The sequence below is a fragment of the Somniosus microcephalus genome, chromosome 4 (assembly GCF_052327205.1).
Source record: "Somniosus microcephalus isolate GS21.2 chromosome 4, FLI_Smic_1.0, whole genome shotgun sequence".
Taxonomy (NCBI): domain Eukaryota; kingdom Metazoa; phylum Chordata; class Chondrichthyes; order Squaliformes; family Somniosidae; genus Somniosus; species Somniosus microcephalus.
In genome coordinates, this window is record NC_140990.1 from 97,632,404 (window position 1) to 97,645,294 (window position 12,891).

Consider the following 12,891-nt stretch of genomic DNA (forward strand, 5'->3'; position numbering starts at 1 on the left):
GAGCTCCCTCTACATTACCCAGTGTCACAGCGAGCTCTCCCAGGGACAGGTACAATACAGAGCTCCCTCTACATTACCCAGTGTCAGCACCGAGCTCTCCCAGGGATAGGTACAATACAGCGCTCCCTCTACATTACCCAGTGTCACAGTGAGCTCTCCCAGGGACAGGTACAATACAGAGCTCCCTCTACATTACCCAGTGTCACAGTGCGCTCTCCCAGGGACAGGTACAGTACAGAGCTCTCTCTACATTACCCAGTGTCAGCACCGAGCTCTCCCAGGGATAGTTACAATACAGAGCTCCCTCTACATTACCCAGTGTCAGCACCGAGCTCTCCCAGGGACAGGTACAATACAGAGCTCCCTCTACATTACCCAGTGTCACAGTGAGCTCTCCCAGGGACAGGTACAATACAGAGCTCCCTCTACATTACCCAGTGTCACAGTGAGCTCTCCCAGGGACAGGTACAATACAGAGCTCCCTCTACATTGCCCAGTGTCAGCACCGAGCTCTCCCAGGGATAGGTACAATACAGAGCTCCCTCTACATTACCCAGTGTCAGCACCGAGCTCTCCCAGGGACAGGTACAATACAGAGCTCCCTCAACATTACCCAGTGTCACAGTGAGCTCTCCCAGGGACAGGTACAATGCACAGCTCCCTCTACATTACCCAGTGTCACAGTGAGCACTCTCAGGGACAGGTACAATACAGAGCTCCCTCTACATTACCCAGTGTCACAGTGAGCTCTCCCAGGGACAGGTACAATACAGAGCTCCCTCTACATTACCCACTGTCACACTGAGCTCTACCAGGGACAGGTACAATACAGAGCTCCCTCTACATTACCCAGGGTCACAGTGAGCTCTCCCAGAGACAGGTACAATACAGAGCTCCCTCTACATTACCCAGTGTCACGGTGAGCTCTCCCAGGGACAGGTACAATACAGAGCTCCCTCTACAATACCCAGTGTCACAGTGAGCTCTCCCAGGGACAGGTACAATACAGAGCTCCCTCTACATTACCCAGTGTCACAGTGAGCTCTCCCAGAGACAGGTACAATACAGAGCTCCCTCTACATTACCCAGTGTCACAGTGAGCTCTCCCAGGGACAGGTACAATACAGAGCTCCCTCTACATTACCCAGTGTCACAGTGAGCTCTCCCAGAGACAGGTACAATACAGAGCTCCCTCTACATTACCCAGTGTCACAGCGAGCTCTCCCAGGGACAGGTACAATACAGAGCTCCCTCTACATTACCCAGTGTCAGCACCGAGCTCTCCCAGGGATAGGTACAATACAGAGCTCCCTCTACATTACCCAGTGTCACAGTGAGCTCTCCCAGGGACAGGTACAATACAGAGCTCCCTCTACATTACCCAGTGTCACAGTGCGCTCTCCCAGGGACAGGTACAATACAGAGCTTTCTCTACATTACCCAGTGTCAGCACCGAGCTCTCCCAGGGATAGTTACAATACAGAGCTCCCTCTACAGTACCCAGTGTCAGCACCGAGCTCTCCCAGGGACAGGTACAATACAGAGCTCCCTCTACATTACCCAGTGTCACAGTGAGCTCTCCCAGGGACAGGTACAATACAGAGCTCCCTCTACATTACCCAGTGTCCCAGTGAGCTCTCCCAGGGACAGGTACAATACAGAGCTCCCTCTACATTGCCCAGTGTCAGCACCGAGCTCTCCCAGGGATAGGTACAATACAGAGCTCCCTCTACATTACCCAGTGTCAGCACCGAGCTCTCCCAGGGACAGGTACAATACAGAGCTCCCTCAACATTACCCAGTGTCACAGTGAGCTCTCCCAGGGACAGGTACAATGCACAGCTCCCTCTACATTACCCAGTGTCACAGTGAGCACTCTCAGGGACAGGTACAATACAGAGCTCCCTCTACATTACCCAGTGTCACAGTGAGCTCTCCCAGGGACAGGTACAATACAGAGCTCCCTCTACATTACCCAGTGTCACAGTGAGCTCTCCCAGGGACAGGTACAATACAGAGCTCCCTCTACATTACCCAGTGTCACAGTGAGCTCTCCCAGGGACAGGTACAATACAGAGCTCCCTCTACATTACCCAGTGTCACAGTGAGCTCGCCCAGGGACAGGCACAATACAGAGCTCCCTCTACATTACCCAGTGTCACAGTGAGCTCTCCCAGGGACAGGTACAATACAGAGCTCCCTCTACATTACCCAGTGTCACAGTGAGCTCTCCCAGGGACAGGTACAATACAGAGCTCCCTCTACATTACCCAGTGTCACAGTGAGCTCTCCCAGGGACAGGTACAATACTGAGCTCCCTCTACATTACCCAGTGTCACAGTGAGCTCGCCCAGGGACAGGCACAATACAGAGCTCCCTCTACATTACCCCGTGTCACAGTGAGCTCTCCCAGGGACAGGTACAATACAGAGCTCCCTCTACATTACCCAGTGTCACAGTGAGCTCTCCCAGGGACAGGTACAATACAGAGCTCCCTCTACATTACCCAGTGTCACAGTGAGCTCTCCCAGGGACAGGTACAATACAGAGCTCCCTCGACATTACCCAGTGTCACAGTGAGCTCTCCCAGGGACAGGTACAATGCAGAGCTCCCTCTACATTACCCAGTATCACAGTGAGCACTCCCATGGACAGGTACAATACAGAGCTCCCTCTACATTACCCAGTGTCAGCACCGAGCTCTCCCAGGGACAGGTACAACACAGAGCTCCCTGTACATTACCCAGTGTCACAGTGAGCTCTCCCAGAGACAGGTACAATACAGAGCTCCCTCTACATTACCCAGTGTCACGGTGAGCTCTCCCAGGGACAGGTACAATACAGAGCTCCCTCTACAATACCCAGTGTCACACTGAGGTCTCCCAGGGACAGGTACAATACAGAGCTCCCTCTACATTACCCAGTGTCACACTGAGCTCTCTCAGAGACAGGTACAATACAGAGCTCCCTCTACATTACCCAGTGTCACAGTGAGCTCTCCCAGGGACAGGTACAATACAGAGCTCCCTCTACATTACCCAGTGTCACAGTGAGCTCTCCCAGGGACAGGTACAATACAGAGCTCCCTCTACATTACCCAGTGTCACAGTGAGCTCTCCCAGGGACAGGTACAATACAGAGCTCCCTCTACATTACCCAGTGTCACAGTGCGCTCTCCCAGGGACAGGTACAATACAGAGCTCTCTCTACATTACCCAGTGTCAGCACCGAGCTCTCCCAGGGATAGTTACAATACAGAGCTCCCTCTACATTACCCAGTGTCAGCACCGAGCTCTCCCAGGGACAGGTACAATACAGAGCTCCCTCTACATTACCCAGTGTCACAGTGAGCTCTCCCAGGGACAGGTACAATACAGAGCTCCCTCTACATTACCCAGTGTCACAGTGAGCTCTCCCAGGGACAGGTACAATACAGAGCTCCCTCTACATTGCCCAGTGTCAGCACCGAGCTCTCCCAGGGATAGGTACAATACAGAGCTCCCTCTACATTACCCAGTGTCAGCACCGAGCTCTCCCAGGGACAGGTACAATACAGAGCTCCCTCAACATTACCCAGTGTCACAGTGAGCTCTCCCAGGGACAGGTACAATGCACAGCTCCCTCTATATTACCCAGTGTCACAGTGAGCACTCTCAGGGACAGGTACAATACAGAGCTCCCTCTACATTACCCACTGTCACACTGAGCTCTACCAGGGACAGGTACAATACAGAGCTCCCTCTACATTACCCAGGGTCACAGTGAGCTCTCCCAGAGAGAGGTACAATACAGAGCTCCCTCTACATTACCCAGTGTCACGGTGAGCTCTCCCAGGGACAGGTACAATACAGAGCTCCCTCTACAATACCCAGTGTCACAGTGAGCTCTCCCAGGGACAGGTACAATACAGAGCTCCCTCTACATTACCCAGTGTCACAGTGAGCTCTCCCAGAGACAGGTACAATACAGAGCTCCCTCTACATTACCCAGTGTCACAGTGAGCTCTCCCAGGGACAGGTACAATACAGAGCTCCCTCTACATTACCCAGTGTCACAGTGAGCTCTCCCAGAGACAGGTACAATACAGAGCTCCCTGTACATTACCCAGTGTCACAGCGAGCTCTCCCAGGGACAGGTACAATACAGAGCTCCCTCTACATTACCCAGTGTCAGCACCGAGCTCTCCCAGGGATAGGTACAATACAGAGCTCCCTCTACATTACCCAGTGTCACAGTGAGCTCTCCCAGGGACAGGTACAATACAGAGCTCCCTCTACATTACCCAGTGTCACAGTGCGCTCTCCCAGGGACAGGTACAATACAGAGCTTTCTCTACATTACCCAGTGTCAGCACCGAGCTCTCCCAGGGATAGTTACAATACAGAGCTCCCTCTACATTACCCAGTGTCAGCACCGAGCTCTCCCAGGGACAGGTACAATACAGAGCTCCCTCTACATTACCCAGTGTCACAGTGAGCTCTCCCAGGGACAGGTACAATACAGAGCTCCCTCTACATTACCCAGTGTCACAGTGAGCTCTCCCAGGGACAGGTACAATACAGAGCTCCCTCTACATTGCCCAGTGTCAGCACCTAGCTCTCCCAGGGATAGGTACAATACAGAGCTCCCTCCACATTACCCAGTGTCAGCACCGAGCTCTCCCAGGGACAGGTACAATACAGAGCTCCCTCAACATTACCCAGTGTCACAGTGAGCTCTCCCAGGGACAGGTACAATGCACAGCTCCCTCTACATTACCCAGTGTCACAGTGAGCTCTCCCAGGGACAGGTACAATACAGAGCTCCCTCTACATTACCCAGTGTCACAGTGAGCTCTCCCAGGGACAGGTACAATACAGAGCTCCCTCTACATTCCCAGTGTCACAGTGAGCTCTCCCAGGGACAGGTACAATACAGAGCTCCCTCTACATTACCCAGTGTCACAGTGAGCTCTCCCAGGGACAGGTACAATACAGAGCTCCCTCTACATTACCCGGGGGATGGAACCTGGTAATGTAGAGGGAGCTCTGCATCGTGTTCGGTACATTGCATTGTGATATTTGTCGATGCCTCCTCAATGATACGATGCCAGAAGATTTTCTAGCACCGCGGCTTCACAGGTTTTTAATCACCGACGCCTCCGCCCAAACTGAGAGAGTGTGACTTGACTCAAGATGTGGCATCACACCCAGAGAGCTGACAGGAGCCACACTGCAAGATGAATAGTCCAATAGAACCATCGCCGCCACTGCCGCTGACAGATCAAGCACGGTGTGGGGGGACGAGAGGGCGGCGGGGTGCATTAGGTGGGGAATTGGATCAGACTCTGACGTTCACCCTCTGGGTCCAAGGGTCAAATCCAGTCCCAGTCAAAAGGGGAATGAAGGATTTCTCTCTCTGATGGGGCACTGGGTGGGGGAATGGGTAAGACACAGTTATAGTGAAGAGTGTGGGGTATATCAGAGAGTGTTACAGTGAGGGGTGTGGGGTATATCAGAGTGTTACAGTGAGGGGTGTGGGGTATATCAGAGAGTGTTACAGTGAGGTGTGTGATGTATATAAGAGTGTTACAGTGAGGGGTGTGGGGTATATCAGAGAGTGTTACAGTGAGGGGTGAGGGGAATATCAGAGTGTTACAGTGAGGGGTGTGGGGTATATCAGAGTGTTACAGTGAGGGGTGTCGGGTGTATCAGAGTGTTACAGTGAGGGGTGTGGGGTGTATCAGAGTGTTACAGTGAGGGGTGAGGGCAATATCAGAGTGTTACAGTGAGGGGTGTGGGGTATATCAGAGTGTTACAGTGGGGGTGTCGGGTGTATCAGAGTGTTACAGTGAGGGGTGTGGGGTATATCAGAGTGTTACAGTGAGGGGTGTGGCATGTATCAGAGTGTTCCAGTGAGGGGTGTGGGGTATATCAGAGTGTTACAGTGAGGGGTGTGGGGTATATCAGAGTGTTACAGTGAGGGGTGTGGGCTATATCAGAGTGTTACAGTGAGGGGTGTGGGGTATATCAGTGTTACAGTGAGGGGTGTGGGGTATATCAGTGTTACAGTGAGGCATCTGGGGTATATCAGGATGTTACAGTGAGGGGTGTGGGGTATATCAGAGTGTTACAGTGAGGGGTGCAGGGTATATCAGAGAGTGTTACAGTGAGGGGTGTGGGGTATATCAGAGTGTTACTGTGAGGGGTGTGGTGTATATCAGAGTGTTACAGTGAGGGGTGAGGGCAATATCAGAGTGTTCCAGTGAGGGGTGTGGGGTATATCAGAGTGTTACAGTGAGGGGTGTCGGGTGTATCAGAGTGTTACAGTGAGGGGTGTGGGGTATATCAGAGTGTTACAGTGAGGGGTGTGGCATGTATCAGAGTGTTCCAGTGAGGGGTGTGGGGTATATCAGAGTGTTACAGTGAGAGGTGTACACTGTATTGATAGATCTGTATTTTTGTGAACAAACATGAATGTTTTCCGATGCTTTGGCAACATAAGATGTAACTTGTCATGCCAATAAAGCGATTTGAATTGAATTGAATTGAGAGGTGTGGGGTACATCAGAGAGTGTTACAGTGAGGGGTGTGGGGTATATAAGAGAGTGTTACATTGAGGGGTGTGGGGTATTTCAAAGTGTTACAGTGAGGAGTGTAGGTTATATCAGAGTGTTACAATGAGGGGTGTTGGGTATATCAGCGTCTTACAGTGAGGGGTGTGGGGTATATCAGTGTGTTAGTCTGAGGGTCTGGAGTATATCAGAGTGTTACAGTGAGGCGTGTGAGGTATATCAGAGAGTGTTACAGTGAGGAGTATGGGGTATATCAGACTGTGTTACAGACAGGGGTGTGGGGTATATCAGAGAGTTACAGTGAGGGGTGTGGGATATATCAGAGTGTTATAATGAGGAGTGTGGGGTATATCAGAGTGTGACAGTGAGGGGTGTGGGGTATATCAGAGAGTGTTACAGTGAGGGGTGTGGGGTATATCAGAGAGTTACTTTGAGATGTGTGGGGAATATCAGTGTTACAGTGAGGGGTGTGTGGTATATCAGTGTGTTACAGTGAGGGGTGTGTGGTATATCAGTATGTTACAGTGTGGGGTATGGGTTATATAAGTGTTACAGTGAGGGGTGTGCGGTATATCAGAGTGTTACAGTGAGGGGTGTGGGGTATATAAGAGAGTGTTACAGTGTGGGTGTGGGGTATATCCGAGTGTTACAGTGAGGGGTGTGGAGTATATCAGAGAGTGTTACAGTGAGGGGTGTGGAGTATATCAGGGTGTTACAGTGAGGGGTGTGGGGTATATCAGAGTGTTACAGTGAGGGGTGTGGGGTATATCAGATTGTTACAGTGAGGGGTGTGGGGTATATCAGATTGTTACAGTGAGGGGTGTGGAGTATATCAGGGTGTTACAGTGAGGGGTGTGGGGTATATCAGAGTGTTACAGTGAGGGGTGTGGGGTATATCAGATTGTTACAGTGAGGGGTGTGGGGTATATCAGAGTGTTACAGTGAGGGGTGTGGGGTATTTCAGAGAGTGTTACAGTGAGGGGTGTGGTGTATATCAGAGTGTTACAGTGAGGGGTGTGGGGTATATCAGCTTGTTACAGTGAGGGGTGTGGGTATATCAGGGTGTTACAGTGAGGGGTGTGGGGTATATCAGCTTGTTACAGTGAGGGGTGTGGGGCATATCAGAGTGTTACAGTGAGGGGTGTGGGATATATCAGAGTGTTACAGAGGGGTGTGGGGTATATCAGAAAATGTTACAGTGAGGGTGTTGGGTATATCAGAAAATGTTACAGTGAGGGTTGTGGGTCTATCAGAGAGTGTTACAGTGAGGGGTGTGGGATATATCAGTGTTACAGAGGGGTGTGGGGTATATCAGAAAATGTTACAGTGATGGGTGTGTGGTATATCAGAGTATTACAGTGAGGGGTGTGGGGTATATCAGACTGTTACATTGTGGTGTGTGATGTATATTATTTTTATAGTGATTGGTGTGGGGTATATCAGTGTGTTACAGTGAGTGGAGTGGGGTATATCAGTGTTTTACAGTGAGGGGCGTGGGGTATATCAGTGTTACAGTGAGGGGTGTGGGTTATATCAAAGTGTGTTACAATGAGGGATGTGGGGTATATCAGAGAATGTTACAGCGAGGGGTGTGGGGTATATCAGAGTGTTACAATGAGGGGTGTGGGGTATATCAGAGTGTGACAGTGAGGGGTGTGGGTTATACCAGGGTGTTACAGTGAGGAGTGTGGTGTATATCAGATTGTTACAGTGAGGGGTGTGGGGTATATCAGTGTTACAGTGAGGGGTGTGTGGTATATCAGAGTGTTACAGTGAGGGGCGTGGGGTGTATCAGTGTTACAGTGAGGGGTGTGGGTTATATCAAATTGTGTTACTGTTAGATCCGTGATTCTTTAAATAGGATGTTTCCCCAAGAACTACATGGAGGCTGTAACTTAACTATCAACAGGTGTTTACTGGAGTAAAGTCGTCTCAAGACTGGCAGTACAGAGGCAGGCTCAAGGCTTATATACAGGTGTGGTCACTGCCGGTACTACAGTATACAGGAGCTGTAAAAGTAGTTCTCTCTTAAAGGTACATTCACTACAATTCCTCCCCTTTTAGATTAACAGTACCCATAACATTGAAATAACAATTAACACTTTAACATGCACATTAAACAGAAATAGTCCATTTATAAATTCAGTCTTTGGGGCGGCTTCCTGATCCTTTCTGGATAGCGCCTTTCCTGAGGTTCTTGTTCTTGGTGCGGAGGCGATTCTGGCCCCTTTCCATCGGTTCCCACTGCTACTGTTTCTGAGGTAGATGCTGCCGGTATGTCGGGTTCATTCCCAGGTACGCGAGACATGGGGTTGACTCGTTCCTGTGACGCTAAGATCTGGTCGACGTGGCGTCTCACAATGTTCTCCTCGACATCCACTGTGTACATTAATGGCCCCTGCCATGTGCATATCGTTCCGGGTTGCCATTTCTCTGTTCGGTAATCACGGGCCAAGACTGGTTGTCCGACATTGAAGCTCCTTGTCGGCTTCTCATTGATGTGCTGGAATTGTTTATCCTCGAAATTTCTTCGCACATTTGGTCTGAGCAAATCCAGGCGAGATCTCAACTTTCGGTTAAAGAACATCATGGCCGGGGTTTGGTTGGTGATTGTATGTGTCGCATTTCTGTAGGCTAACAGGAAATTGTCCACCTTATGCTGCAGTGGAATGTCGTCATCGCACATGGCCCTTACTGCTTTTTTAAAGGTTTGTACAAACCTCTCAGCCAATCCATTGGTGGCTGGATGATACGGAGCGGAGGTGTAATGCCTTACCCCATTCCTTTTCATAAATCTTCGAAACTCTTCGGACACAAACTGTGGTCCGTTATCAGAGCAAATCTGCTCTGGCAAGCCGTTCCTGGCAAAGATGGTCCGTAGGACTGCAATAGCTTTCTCCGTGGTGGTGGAGGACATTTTGATCACCTCAGGCCATTTCGAGTGCGCATCCACAGCTATTAAAAACATTGAGTCCATGAATGGACCAGCAAAATCAATATGCACCCATTGCCATGGAGAGGAGGGCCACTCCCAAGGGTGTAGAGGGGCATGTGGTGGTGCATTTTGGACCTTCTGGCATCCGGAGCAGCTCTTAGTTAGGTCCTCGATTTGTTGATCAATCCCCGGCCACCACACATAAGCCCTAGCAAGGCTTTTCATTTACACCCCTCCCAGATGACCTTCGTGAAGCTCATTTAGCACTCTCTCCCTTAACTTGGGTGGAATTACCACTCGGGATCCACACATCACTGTCCCCTGGCATACTGACAGCTGTTCTCTTCTGGATGAGAATGCTGGCAACAGTGAGTCGCCATGTGTTGGCCATCCCCTCACCGTCAAATCATATACCCGAGACAGTGTCGGATCATTGCGGGCCTCCTTCTCTATATCCGCGTTAGTTACTGGCAATCGTTCAATTATTGACGAATAAAATATCTCGATAGGGTCCACTGCTGGTGCTTCCTCCACAGTAGGCAGTGGCAAGCATGATAGCCCATCAGCATTTCTGTTGTATCCATGTGTTAATAGAGACACTGAAGGCAGGAGTTGGTTTCACAGGTGTTTACTGAACAAAGTCTGGAGGTGAACTAACTGATACAACACAATATACAGGCTTATATAGCCCGAGTGGCCATTACCGGCATTACAGTACACAGGGGGCTCTTAAAGGCACATACACTACAATTCCTCCCCTTTTAGCCAACCAGTACATAATATTTTAAGTAATTATTAATTACATGTTACAAGAACAATAATCTACACATTGCTGCAGTTAATCAATTATAAGTCAGTCTCTCTGGAGGCTTCCTGACTCGGTCCGGATAACGCCTCGGTGGTGTAGTAGTTTCTGGTGGTGTAGTAGGTTCTTTTGGCAAGGCTGATTCGGCTTGAATGCCAGTGTCGGGTTCATCTGGTTCCAGTATCACCGGATCGGAGGTAGATACTATGGGTATCTCTACTTCATCATTAGGCGTATAGAGTTGTGGTGTAGGTTGTCCCTTTTCGGATGACTCTATGATCTGGTCAGCATGGCACCTTATTATGCTTTCTCCAATGTCCACGGTATACATCAGCGGTCCTAATCGTGTGCAAATAGTTCCAGGCTGCCATTTCTCGGTACGGTAGTCCCGGGCCAAAACTTGTTGACCATCTGGAAGGTTCTAGTTGGCCTTTCATTCATGCCTTGAAATTGCCGGTTCTCCACGTCCCTTCTGATGTTTGGCTTGATCAAATCCAGCCGGCATCTTAGGCTTCTATTGAAGAACATCATGGCTGGAGTTTGGTTTGTAACCATATGTGTTGCATTCCTGTATGCAAACAAGAAGTTATCTACCTTATGCTGAAGTTTTATGTCTTCATTACCCATGGCCTTTATGGCATTCTTGAAGGTCTGGACAAACCTTTCAGCCAATCCATTGGTGGCGGGATGGTATGGGACGGACGTGTAGTGCTTAACCCCATTGTTTTTTAAGAACTTCCTGAATTCTTCGGACACAAATTGCGGTCCATTATCAGAACAGATCTGTTCAGGCAGCCCATTCCTGGCAAATATGGTCCTTAATACTGTGATGGTTTTTTCCGTGGTGGTGGAGGACATCTTTATTACCTCCGGCCACTTGGAGTGTGCATCAACCGCGATTAAGAACATTGAGTCCATAAATGGACCAGCAAAGTCGATGTGTACCCTTTTGCCATGGAGATGAGGGCCACTCCCATGGATGTAAAGGGGCTTGTGGTGGAGCATTTTGGACCTTCTGGCATCCTAGGCAGCTCTTGGTCATTTCTTCGATGTCTCCATCGATACCTGTCCACCATACAAACGCCCTGGCTAGGTTCTTCATTTTCACTCCACCCAGATGCCCCTCATGAAGCTCCTTTAGCACTTTATCCTGGAGTTTGGGTGGAATCACCACTCTGGATCCACACATCAAGGTTCCTCGGCACACTGACAGCTGTTCTCTTCTTTGCGAGACGGTGGCAACAGTGGTTCGCCATGTGCTGGCCATCCCTTCACTGTTAAATCGTAGACTCGTGAGAGAGTCGGGTCATTTCTCGTTTCCCTTTCAATGGCAGAATTTGTTACTGGTAGACATTCGACGATGGTAGAGTGGAACATCTCCACTGGGTCTACTGTAGGTGCCTCTTCTACCGTTGGCAACGGTAGGCGCGATAAACCGTCAGCATTCCCATGCTGTTTTGATCCTTTGTATTCTATGTCATATTGGTGTGCCCCTAGCAAAAGGGACCACCTCTGTAGCCTTTGCGCTGTCATAATGGGAACACCCTTTTTAGGGTTGAATATGGAGATGAGGGGTTGATGGTCAGTCAACAAGGTAAATTTTTGTCCGTGTAGGTAATGGTTGAATTTCTTCACTCCCCATACCAGGCTGAGTGCTTCCCTGTCGATTTGGGCATAGTTACGCTCAGCTGAGTTCAATGAGCGTGACGCAAAAGCTATCGGCCGTTCCGAGCCATCAGGGAATCTATGCGATAATACCGCTCCTACGCCGTAAGGGGATGCATCGCACGCCAGTCTGATTGGCAGTGATGGGTTGTAATGAGCCAAAACTTCCTTGGACGTGATTAAGTCTTTGCATTTATGGAAGGCACGTTTACAGTCTTCGCTCCATTTCCAAATTACTCCTGTTTGTAGCAGTTCATTAAGAGGGTGCAGAAGAGTTGATAAGTTCGGTAAAAATTTATGATAGTAATTTATCAATCCCAGGAACGACCTTAATTGTGAAACATTTTCAGGTGCTGGGGCTTTTATGACCGCTTCAATTTTTTCAGGTGACTTATGCAACCCTTCCTTATTAATTATGTGGCCACAATATGATATTTGTTTCTGGAAAAATTCGCACTTGGGGCGATTTGCTCGTAAGCCCCGTTCTCTCAGCCTAGTGAGCACCTGCTCCAAATTGGCAAGGTGCTCGTTGTCGTTTTCTCCTGTTACAAGGATGTCGTCTAGGTAGCATTGAGTCCCCGGAATCCCTTGCAGGACTTGCTCCATAGCTCTTTGTCAGATAGCTGGAGCTGATGCTACTCCGAAAACCAGTCGATTGTACTGGTACAGGCCTTTGTGTGTATTTATCGTGAGATACTTTCTAGAGGCCTCTTCAACCTCTATCTGTAGATATGCCTGTGCCAAGTCAATTTTGGTGAAACTTTTCCCTCCGGATAGTGAGGCGAAAATATCTTCTATCCTCGGAAGAGGATACTGTACCGTGTGAAGGACCGGGTTTATAGTCACCTTGAAGTCTCCACAGATGCAAATTTTTCTCTGTTCTTCAGATTTATCATTATTCAACGTTTTCTTCATGACTGGGACGATGGGTGT